This window comes from Ruditapes philippinarum, unplaced genomic scaffold (genome assembly GCF_026571515.1).
Source record: "Ruditapes philippinarum isolate M1 unplaced genomic scaffold, ASM2657151v2 ctg16293_1_1_1_1, whole genome shotgun sequence".
NCBI lineage: Eukaryota > Metazoa > Mollusca > Bivalvia > Venerida > Veneridae > Ruditapes > Ruditapes philippinarum.
In genome coordinates this window covers 6,864-19,071 of record NW_026851808.1, presented here as the reverse complement: position 1 = coordinate 19,071, position 12,208 = coordinate 6,864, and the positions used below count along the sequence as shown (strand labels likewise).

The 12,208-nt window shown below is 35.2% G+C and overlaps 1 non-coding gene across 1 annotated transcript; it reads left to right on the top strand.

Annotated features, from left to right (window-relative positions):
• Window positions 1-1,368: 1,368 nt before the first annotated feature.
• On the top strand, window positions 1,369-1,441 carry Trnaa-ggc (transfer RNA alanine (anticodon GGC)). Its single transcript has one exon. It is a non-coding gene; the product is annotated as a tRNA-Ala (tRNA).
• Window positions 1,442-12,208: the final 10,767 nt, after the last annotated feature.

The following is a 12,208-nucleotide window of genomic DNA, read 5'->3' as shown; positions in this document are numbered from 1 at the left end:
TACGATTTCTTTGGGTTCAGTATCTTTTTTTCCACTTAGGACTTAATTTCTAAAAATCAGGAAAACAACTTGATTCCATTGCGGAAGCATTAATCGGCAACAAAATTTCAAGAGAACTGCAGACTCGGTTTGATCGAGATCTTGTACATTCTGTTAATTTCCCCCCTGATAATTTCAATATACAGTATGTGATATTTTCTCATTTGGATTCGGCCTGAGTACGTGATATATTAAAATTTAATCATGCATTTAAAAAAATTGTTCGACTTTAGTCTGATTACTTAAAGAAATATATATGATGGGATAAAAAACAATATTTATATTTTGTTATTCATCCGAAATTTTCCATTTATAAAAATGGACAAAATTTTTACGCTATAAGACCTGTAATTTTCTATAACCATTGGCACATTCAATAAATTTTCGACTAATGTATGTTCCGACCAGTATTAAAAGTAGTCTGATAGTCGCTACAAAAATATATTGTAAAACTATATAGTTATAAGTCAAACAATTGAACAAATCAACCTAAGTACCAAATCATAAATAGTTTTTTCGTGAGGTCGAATTTTATTATACGATAACGAAAAGTAAGAACAATTAATTAGAAAAAAATATCGATTTTGGATCTCGGTAACAAGTTAAGACAATATAAACACATCTATGTTGTTCATTCAAATTATTAGCTTGAATTTTGTGTATTTTTTTTATTAAAAGAACGTTATAAATTGAGATAAATTTTGAAAATTAGAAATTCTACTTAATAACGTTATTTCTCATATAAATGACCTAATTCGACCTAACTCCTGATTCATAAATATATATATATATATATATATATATATACATTTATATAGAAGATGAGAGAATATCCCTTTATATATACACCATTTATATATATACACATGAGCATATATAATATATATATATATATATATATATATATATATATATATATATATACATATATATAAGCATTTATATAAATATAAATATATAACGCATTTATATATATATATACACATTTATATACATAGCATACTGGACCGGCAATCCAGAGACCCGTGGTTCGTGTCCCGGCTGAGGCGTGCCGATTTTTTTGTGCGATTTTTTCTATATATAATTTCACGCTCATGACTTTCTTTCTTTCATATATATTCATTCTTGGGCGGGAATGGTCTTATAAAACAATAAATGTGTTTGCCATAAGATATTTGTAATAAGAAAATTAATAGTGACTGAGTCAGCCAACTGCGGTAAAAGAAGCTATAAATAGCTCGCCGCTATGGTAATAAAAGTGATGACGTCACAATAAAGTTAAAAATAACTTAAATATATAAGGCCAATTAGCACGAAGAAAAAGCAACGGCCGCTATGGTGTAGTGGTTAGCATGCTGGACCGGCAATCCAGAGACCCGTGGTTCGAGTCCCGGCTGCGGCGTGCCGATTTTTCGTGCGATTTTTCTATGTATAATTTCACGCTCATGACTTTCTTTCTTGCATATATATATATAAAACAAAAAACACAGTCCATGAGTTAACTTATTTGATTATTTGCCAACCAGTTTCTCTTATGATCATCAGGGCAAATGTGACGTCGTCGCATAGTAACGGCAACGTTTGTGTGTAAAAATAGTAATGTCATTATAAAGTATTAAGTTTTGGATTAAAAACATCAATAAAATAGCATTTTTTAGATAACCTAGCTGAAACGTTTTTACTGTGAAATTTATAAAATGGGAAAATACAAAATGTCGGGTCTTTTTTAGAGCATTTATCTAAATGTTCACTTAAAGGTAATTGTCTTGTTGAAGTATGAAGACAATACACGAAGAACTAAAAAAGTTATGATCCAGGTACAAGTATGCGGACGGCAACGCCGCCAGGACTAAAACAATACCTCTACTTTTTTTTTTTAAAAGTCGAGCTAAAATAAAAATTGCCTTATGCTAACATTTCTGCCAAGTACAATGTAGTTTCAATTTTCTTCCATCAGTTCAAAAGATACAAAGCAGACGCAAAATTTTGAAACTAATACCTTACAACTATGTGTGACCTTGACCTGTGGAAGGTCAGACCTGCACTCTGCACATCTTTTCATTATGGTTAACATTTCTGCCAAGTGGCTTCAATTTGCTAACATTTGTTCAAAAGATACAGAGCAGACACAAAATTCCTAACAGACAGACGGATGAACTGCCAGGAGCATAACAATATACCAACAGTTTTTGGAGTTATATACCACTAGCACCATATGTTTGAGTGTGAATATTTTTTGGGATAATTTTATCAACACTAAGCAAAAGGTTTTAAATGTTGATTTACTGTTTTATCAATTCAGCTGAAAAGTGAAATTAACCCTTTAAATGAGTTTTACAATGATTTTGAGCTAGAGAAGAGGATGACCCCCATCTTTGAAGATTTAAGAACATGCAGCGTGTTTTCCAAATTTGTTAAATTGTTTTTTTTGCTAACAGACTAAATACTGTGTGTGTGGCCCATGACTATCAATGACAGATTGCCAGCGCCTTCTCATAATCCCTGTTAGGTTTCTGACCTTTCTAACAGGTATGGCTGCTCATTCTTGGATCAACATGGCTTTAAGCTCCTGGATGGTTCTGGGTTACAGCTGACAAGCTGAAAGTCTTACCTGCAGTTCATTCCCCATGTGTTCTATTGGATTTAAGTCAGATGAGCCATCTGGCTAGTCCATGCGCTCAATAGACTCCCTCTCTAGGTAGTCCTGGACCACCCTGGCCCTATGGGGGTGAGCATTATCATCCATTAGAATGAAATGATCGCCGCATGCTCCAGCATACAATCTAAACTGGTTGTCTATGTCTATGTATTGCTGACCTGTCAATGTGCCTCTATTAAGCACAACCAGGTTGGTTTGTCCATCCCAGCTGATGCCTCCCCACAACATAACTGACCACCTCTGTGGCGATCATGCTCAGCAATAACTGCAGCTTGAAACCGTTCACCTTGTCTTCTCCAGACTCTAGCACGCCATCTGTGAAGTCTAGGCAGAACCTGGACTCAACAGTGAACAGAACGTGTCTCCAGTGTTGCATGGTCCAGCGTGTATGCTCCATGGTCCATTCCAAACGGGCCTGACGATGTTTCAAGAGGATACTTATGCAAGGTCTTCTCGACCGCAAATTACCTTCATGCAGCCTTCTACATGTAACTGTCTGCGTGGAAACACAGACCCCGGCAGCATGAGCAAGGTCATTTCACAGACAAGTTGCCGTCGAAAAACCTTGCATGACATGCCTGAACAACCAAAAACCAATCCTGAGCTGGTGTTGTGACCCTTACGTCCAGCATGCCTCCTGACGGGTGTACCATGTAGCCGGTATCTCTTCTAGGCTCTGGTGATGACGGTGTGGTGAACACCAAGTGCAGCACCCACCTGGCAGAAGGTGGCCCCCTGCTGCACCATCCCCACAGCCGTCTATAACTCTGCTTCTCTCAAATGCTGCCTAATGTTAACATTCGCCATATCGGAGTGACAGGTATAAGAAATGTAAGTCACTGAATGACAATAAGCCGGTAATGTTGCTGTATAACAAAGGACATGACTGTGATTGTATTCCCCATCAAAACATGAAAATATTGGGGTGCATGTTTTTCTTGCTACCTAGACAAGTTGTAATGGATTAGTCAACACAGATTCAGGGACTATCTCAAAACATTGCTCAATCAGAACTTTCAACAAGAGGGCCAAGAGGGCCCTTGATTGCTCTCCTGAAAAATAGGTCAAAAGGTCAAAGTGAAGCCCCTTTTCACCCCAGAAGCACAATTTGGAAAAGAGACAGCTAAATCTGAAAAAAATTTGTACACCATCACTAAGGAATTTTTTTTGTAAAATGATTTCAAAACTGAACCCCTGGATAAGATGTTGTTTAGATGTTGTTGTTTTCTAATTTTAACTCTGGCAGCAATTTTATTAAACAGTTCAGCCTGTCACTAAGTGAGAGGTGAGCTAATAAAAAGAGAGGGAAAACAAACATTTGACCTGGCTGGGGATTGAACCGTCGACCTCGATCCCCTGGGGCGAAGCTAATTTTGACCCTAGGGGTTTTATTTATTATATATATATACTACATGCATATAAGGAAAATCAATGACACCCTGCGGCCAGTGATTTTTCTCATTTTATTGGGAAGAGGCCTTAGCCTCTTGATTTTGGGGAAAATTATCGCTAAAATTGCTAATTTGGAAAGTGAAGAAGCAGGTTTAAGATCAGATTTTTGGGAAAACTGCATGATTTTAAAGAAAATTTCAATTTGGAACAGGCCTTTTGTTGAAGTCTGTAATATAAGCAGGAAAATCATTGGGGGGGGGGGCGGAGGTCAATTTTGACCCTAGGGGTTTCATTTACACAAACTTGGTAGATATCCACTAGAAGATGTTTCATGCCAAATATCTAAGCTCTACCTTTTTTGGATTTTCACAATAAGATTTATTTTAGTTTTTACGATATACATATTAGGAAAATCAATGACCCCTGGGGCGTGGGCCAATTTTGACCCTAACGCTTTTATTAGAACAAACTTGGTAGACATCCACTAGAATTGGAAATAAATCTGTTTTATATTTATGATAATATAAAAATTAACTTATGGTGCTTAGCAAAAGTTGAGTAGTATATAAAATGGTCTTCATTATATCTTCAAGGCAGATGAGATGAAAAAAGACCGCCTCTGTGGTCGAGGGGTTAGAGTCGATGACTTCAAATCCAGTTACCTCTCTGGCGTGGGTTTGATCCCCGGGAGATGCTTTGTTAGTTTAGCGCGGAGGAAGGTAGTCTAGTACTGGTGTAACTCTCCAGGAACGATGGTTAGGAAACTACCCGCCTATATGACTGAAATACTGTTGAAAAAGGCGTAAAATGAAACAAACAAACAAGATGAAAAAATGCATGTTATTTTACCTTTTGATATCAATAATAATTTAAAATCAGGAGGTTTATTCTCATCATGTAATTCACACTGCACTTTCCGTTTATGTTTACTATGACAATCCAAGAATTCAGATTCTTTGTTGAATTCAGTTGATGCAGATAGACTCAAGAATGCCATCAATACCTAGAGGAATAAAAAATGAATTAAAAAGATGAAAGAATGAATTAAAAAGATCTTCACATGTAACAGATTTCATTTTATAAGTAAAGAGGAAGAGTAAAATAAACATAAATTTCTTAGGAAGCTGTGCAGATTCTTATTTGTCACCTATTATTTAAGGGGCACATAATTCATAATTACGTGCCTTTTTGTGTGTTGATTTCATTTGTGATGAAGACATACTTAAGTCGAAACTGGTAGAATGTGTTGCCTTGATTTTTTACAATTATTAATAATTCACATAAGGAAATTCTTAAATTGGTATTAATGTTGAATGATACTTATCACTGTCAAAGTCCACAATATTAAGCAGTGTCAAGCAAAAGCATATCCTTTTGAGATATAATAAGGATGTTATGACATTATTCCATGTCATTTAAAGTAGGTTATTATAAGTACCACAGCTTTAAGATTTAAGTTTAGAAAAAACCTGCAAAAAATTAGTCTTCTGATTTCTGAAGCAAATTTGAATAAAAAAGGACTAAATTATGTCAAACTTCCTTTCAAGAGTTATCAAACTTAAAACACAGTGCATTGTGATATTGCATTGATATTTCAATTTAAAGTTAATTCATCTACCGATTCATGAGATGGGATGGGACATATGTGTAAATGTGTAGCCAGTGACATTAAAAATTAAAAAAAAATTAAATAGCTGGACCTGGAAAGTACAGGTCATTTATGAATCAAGATCAATGAAAGCCTAACCAACTTGAATATCTACGGCATCCCAAAGGACTGTTGTGTCCATGTATGAGGACAATTCATTCATAAATAATAAATCTATAGCTACTTTGCAAAACAAGGGAGATATCAAAATAAAAAAAAATTGTCTCAAACATCGCTCACCAGAAACAACTGCTTTTCAGTGTTTGAAATTATATTTCAAATGAACTTGCTTAAAGGCAAATCCAACTCTTTTGGCAAGTTCAGCTCAACTTTAACTTGCCCCTCTAGAAGTATACAATGATTGTTTTAGTTTTGTTTCTTCATAATAAACAATAGAGCCACTAAGATGGCCCTAAATCACTTTTCTAACCCATCATCTCATTATTCACTATATAAATTGAAATATATTGCCCTAATATTTTGGAAAGGCTTTGTTAAAAATATCTATGTTGCAAGTGTGTACCTATGAGACTATGTAGAATTAATGCAGAATAAATGACCACTACAGTAGGATTAATTTTGATGGGACAATATTTTTACAAGTAAAATGGTTTCCTGCGGGGAACATTTTTAATGATATAAAGATATTTCATCTAACTATTTTCAACATTTTTTTTGGGGGGGGGGGGGGTAAAAAAACGTTTGTATCAGGAATATAGTTAACAATAATCGATCAATATAGAAGAAGGTCTTTGGAAAGTGGTGACCGTTGAAGACCGGAGAAGGCCGAAGAAAAAACAATTATTTCTTTTTAAGAAAATGATTAAATAGGCCTACCATTTTATGAATAATTCCGAGCAAAAAAAAATAAAGTAAACACACAAGTTTACGCAGAAAATATCTCTATTTATTATGGCAGATGCCACTACGAATATTTTAATTTTGTAGATTTTCAGTCTTTGTAAAATTTAAGATAGATTTTAAAGAAACATTGATAATTTTCAAACACATCATTCAAGTTTTTGCAACCTAAACGGTAAAATAATCATAGAAAATTAGAAATATCACGTAATAGTTTTTTGTTCTTAATTAGGTGTAGTTCGGACTAATTCCCTAGAGGTAAATCCGTAACGTATCGGCAAACGGTATTTAGCTAGGTTTTCGAAAAGGTCAATTAACCAATCATGTACGGTTTACAGATCACATGCTCCTCCATGTACCGAAAACAGGTCACGTGCTCCTCCATGCCTCAAAAGTTAAACGCGTACCAATATCCTGCGGTCTCCAGACCGCAGGGAATAACTTTTGTGAATAAACAATTTACACAAAATGTCACATGCAAAATATGTAAGGTGTAGATGTTTAAAGATTACAGTTTGGGATAACAAATTTTTTATACATTCTATATGGTAACATAACTGTACCTCAAAAAAAGGCAATAGGTCAAACATTGTAAAAAATATCATAAGAAGGTCAGCTGCTATCAAAATTCTATTCAACATCAAAAATTACACCCTTAGTCCAAATTTCAAGTCTTTATGTCAAAAAACAAGAAAGTAGGTAAATTGATATTAAAAGTATAAAAAGTAGATCAGATTTTATCAAAATTTGATTTGACATCATAAATTACACCCTTGGTCCAAATACAACACCTGTATGTCAAAAAGCAAGCAAGTAGGTAAACTGAATAATATCAAAAGTAGGTCAGCTGATATCAAAATTCAATTTGGCATCAGAAACTACATCCATGGTCCAAATTTCAAGTCTGTATATAAAAAAAAATCAAGAAAGTAGGTGAAGCGATACAAAAATATCAAAAAAAGTCAGTTGATATCAAAATTCAATTCAGGATCAGAAATTACATCCCTGGTCCAAATTTATAATCTGAATGTCAAACAAAAGGGCCATGATGGCCCAGAGATCCCTAACCTGTATATAGGCCCCTGGGGTTTTTATTTGAACAAACTTGGTAGACACCCATTAGAAGATGTTTCATGATAAATAGGGAAAAGTAAGACTTTTTAAGTTTTTACTATATACATAAAAGGAAAAACAATGACCCCCTGGGCCCTGGCAAGGGCCAATATTGAACCCAGGGGCTTTTATTTGAACAGACTTGGTAGACACCCACTAGAAGATGTTTCATGACTAATATCTAAGCTCTAGATATTTGGATTTTTTAAGGAAAATCAATGATCCCCCCCCCCAGGATGGGGCCAATTTTGACCCCAAGGCTTTTATTTGAACAAACTTGGTGGACACTCACTAGAGGATGTTTCACACCAAAGGAACATTCCTGTGAAGTTTGGATGAAATTGCTAAGCCATTTATGAGGAGAAGTAGTTTAAAGTAAAAGTTTACAGACAGATAACGGACGGACAGACACCGGATGAAAAGCGATCACAAAAGCTCACTATGTCACTTTGTGACAGGTTGGCTAAAACAAGAATGAAGGTGAAAAAGTTTCAAAAATATCAAAAACAGCTCAACTGTTGAAGATTGTCATAATGCATAGATCCCTGACCTATCTAATTCTTATTATCAGATTAGTGGTTAAATCTATTTTTATTCAAATAAAAGATCAGAGAAGGAATATATCAATGCAGTTGAGTCTAGTGTTTTTGGTGGTGAAGGTCATATTTCACACAGCCTAAATTTCATGACTACATCAAAGGACAACACAGTAAGACACTTTGTCAAAATCTAGGTCAGCTGATATCAAAGTTCACTTTACATCTTAATCTGTCCACATGGGTCAAATTTTATAGCTGTACATCAAAGGACAAGAAAGTAGGTCACATCATCAAAATCTAGGTCACCTGATATCAAAGTTCAATTTTACAACTAAAACTGTGCACATGGTCAAAATTTCATTGCTGTACATCAAAGGACAAGAAAGTAGGTCACTGAACCCTTGGACAAGGCAAAATTTTGACCAAAGGGTTTAATTTAAAACAATCTTGATACAGGTCCACCAAACATCATTTCATGTCAAATATCTAAACTGTAGCTTTCTCCAATTCAGAAAACATTTGTTTTAGTTTTCTGTTTTTACTATGTGTACATAATGAGAATCAATGCCCGCGAGCAGGGCCAATTTTGACACCAGGGGAAAAAATTGAACAACTTTAGTAGAGGACCAATAGATGATATTATATAGCAAACATCAAAGCTCTATGCCATGTACCTTCTGACAAAAATATTTTTTTAATTTTTTACTATATGTACATAACGAAAATCAATGACCCCTGGGGGTGGGGCCAATTTTGACCCCATGGCTATAATTTGTACAATCTTGCTCACTACACAATATTTCATGCAAAATATCTAACCTCTAGCCTTTGTCAATTTAGAGAAGATGATTTTTTTAAGTTTTTACTATGACCCGCGGGACGGGCTGATTTTGACACTAGAGGCAAAATCATTAACTAGAACTATCACTAAATGTGATTAATACCCCCGCAAGACTGCTTCGGAAATGAGGATGTTACTAGTAACATAATACCTTGTAAAACAATTGAAATACAGTTATGGTTGTGGGCAATTAAAGATAGTTGTGGTTCTCGTATGTTGCATTTCCTTTCAATGTGGTTGGCCATTGATGAAGTTTTCTTGAATTACTCTGCAATAAGTCCAGAAAAACAAGTAAAAGGAACAAAGGGCAATAACTCTTTAATTCTGAGGATGGAGTTATGGTTATTGTACACTGCACTTCCTCTCATTGCACTTGACCATTGTATGAAGTTGTATTGAATACCAACTACAAGTTTTCAAGTTATGCACAGGACAAAAAAGTAACAAAGGGCAACAACTGTAATTAGTCCAAATAGAGTCATGGTTCTTGTGCACTGCACTTCTTCTCACTGCCCTTGACCATTGTATAAAGTTTCATGAAATTCCAATCATTAATTTTCAAGTTATGCACTGGACAATAAAAAGTAACAAAGGGCAAAAACTCTTAAATGAGTCAAGAAAGAGGTATGATTTCTGTACACGGTGTTTCCTCTTAATATACTAGACCATTGTTTGAAATAGTATTGAATTCCAACTAGTAGTTTTCAAGTTATGCTCTGGACAAGCAAAAAGCAATGGAAAAGTAACAAAGGGCAATAACTCTATAGTTACTCTGGACAGAGTTATAGTTCTTGTGCACTGCACTTCCTCTTATTGTTCTTGATCATTGTATGAAGTTTTTTGGAATTCCAACCAGTACGTTTTAAGTTATGCTCTGGACAAGGAAAAGTATCAAACGGCAATAACTCTGTAATTTGTCAAAATGGTGATATGGTTATTGTGCACTGCACTTCCTCTTAATGTGCTTGACAAATGTATGAAGTTGTATTGAATTCCAACCAGTAGTTTTCAAGTAATGGTCCGGACAAGGAAAAGTAACAAAGGGTGATAACTCTGTAATTAGTCAAGATGGAGTTATGATTCTTGTGCACTGCACTTTCTCTAAATGTGTTTGACCATTGTATGAAATTATATTGAATTCCAACCATTTGTCTTCAAGTTATGCTTCAGACAAAAAAAGCAATGGAAAAGTATCAAAGGGCAATAACTCTGTAATTAGTCAAGATGAAGTTATGTTTCTTGTGCACTGCACTTCCCTTTATTGTGCTTGACAATTGCTTGTAGTTGTTTTGAATTCCAATCAGTAGTTTTCAAGTTATGCTCTGGACAAGGAAAAGTAACAAAGGGCAGTAACTCTGTAATTAGTCAAGATAGAGTTATGTCTCTTGTGCACTGCACTTCCTCTCAATGTGCTTGACCATTGTATGAAATTATATTGAATTCCAACTATTACTTTTCAAGTTATGGTCCGGACAAAAGAAAGCAATGGAAAAGTAACAAAGGGCAATAACGCTGTAATTACTTTAGATAGAGTTATGGTTCTTGTGCACTGCACTTCCCCTTATTGTGCATGACAATTGTATGAAGTTGTTTTGAATTCCAACCAGTAGTTTTCAAGTTATGCTCCGGACAAGGAAAAATAACAAAGGGCAATAACTCTGTAATTAGTCAAGATGGAGTTATGGTTCTTGTGCACTGCACTTCCTCTCAATGTGCTTGACCATTGTATGAAGTTATATTGACTTCCAACCATTTGTCTTCAAGTTATGCTCCAGACAAAATAAGCAATGGAAAAGTAACAACGGGCAATAACTCTGTAATTAGTCAAGATGAAGTTATGGTTCTTGTGCACTGCACTTCCCTTTATTGTGCTTGACAATTGCTTGAAGTTGTTTTGAATTCCAACCAGTAGTTTTCAAGTTATGCTCGTTCTTGTGCACTGCACTTCCCCTTATTGTGCTTGACAATTGTATGAAGTTGTTTTGAATTCAAATCAGTAGTTTTCAAGTTATGCTCTGGACAAGGAAAAGTAACAAAGGGCAGCAACTCTGTAATTAGTCAAGATAGAGTTATGGTTCTTGTGCACTGCACTTCCTCTCAATGTGCTTGACCATTGTATGAAATTATATTGAATTCCAACCATTACTTTTCAAGTTATGGTCCGGACAAAAGAAAGCAATGGAAAAGTAACAAAGGGCAATAACTCTGTAATTAGTCAAGATGGAGTTATGGTTCTTGTGCACTGCACTTCCTCTCAATGTGCTTGACTATTGTATGAAGTTATATTGACTTCCAACCATTAGTTTTCAAGTTATGCTCTGGACAAGGAAAATGCAACGGACCACTGGACCGACCGACCGACCGACCGACCACCGAGTGACTCCTATATACCACTCCAAACTTCATTTTTGGGGGTATAATAAGCCAAATTCAATTTGAGTTTGATATACATGAAGGTCTTATCCTAAATATTGTTGTGTCTTAATATGAAGTCAATCCGTTCCTTGATTACAAAGATTTAGCCAGTTAACCTTCAAGGTCAAGGTCATAAATGAGCCAAGATCAATTAGAGTTTGATATACATGAAGGTCTTATCCGTAATATAAAGTCAACCTATTCATTTGTAACAAAGCTTTGGCCAGTTACAACAAAAATAAAGAAAATTTCAGTAATTTGACCTTCAATGTCACGGCCATTTATGACTGAAGGTCAAGGCTTGTCTGGTTGACTTGAAGTTCTATCCAAGAAAATTGTTGGGTTCAAGTTTTATGCAAAGTTTAGATATTTGACCTTGAAGGTCAAGGTCATTTATGAATGAGGTCACGGTTAGTCTGGTCTTCTTCAAGGTCTTGTCCAAAGGGTTGTTCTGGCCAAGTATGAAGGCAATAAAAACACTAACAAGAGGGCCCAGAGGGTCAAACGGTCATAGTGGAGCCTCTTTTCATCCCAGATGCACAATTTGAAAACAAGGAACAGCTTAATCTGAACATTTTTGTACACTGTCACCTAGAAAATTTTTGTGTAAAATTATTTCAAAATGGAACCAGTGGCTAAGATGTTGTTTAGCTGTTTTCTAATTATAGCTCTGGCAGCCATTTTATTAAACAGTTCAGCCT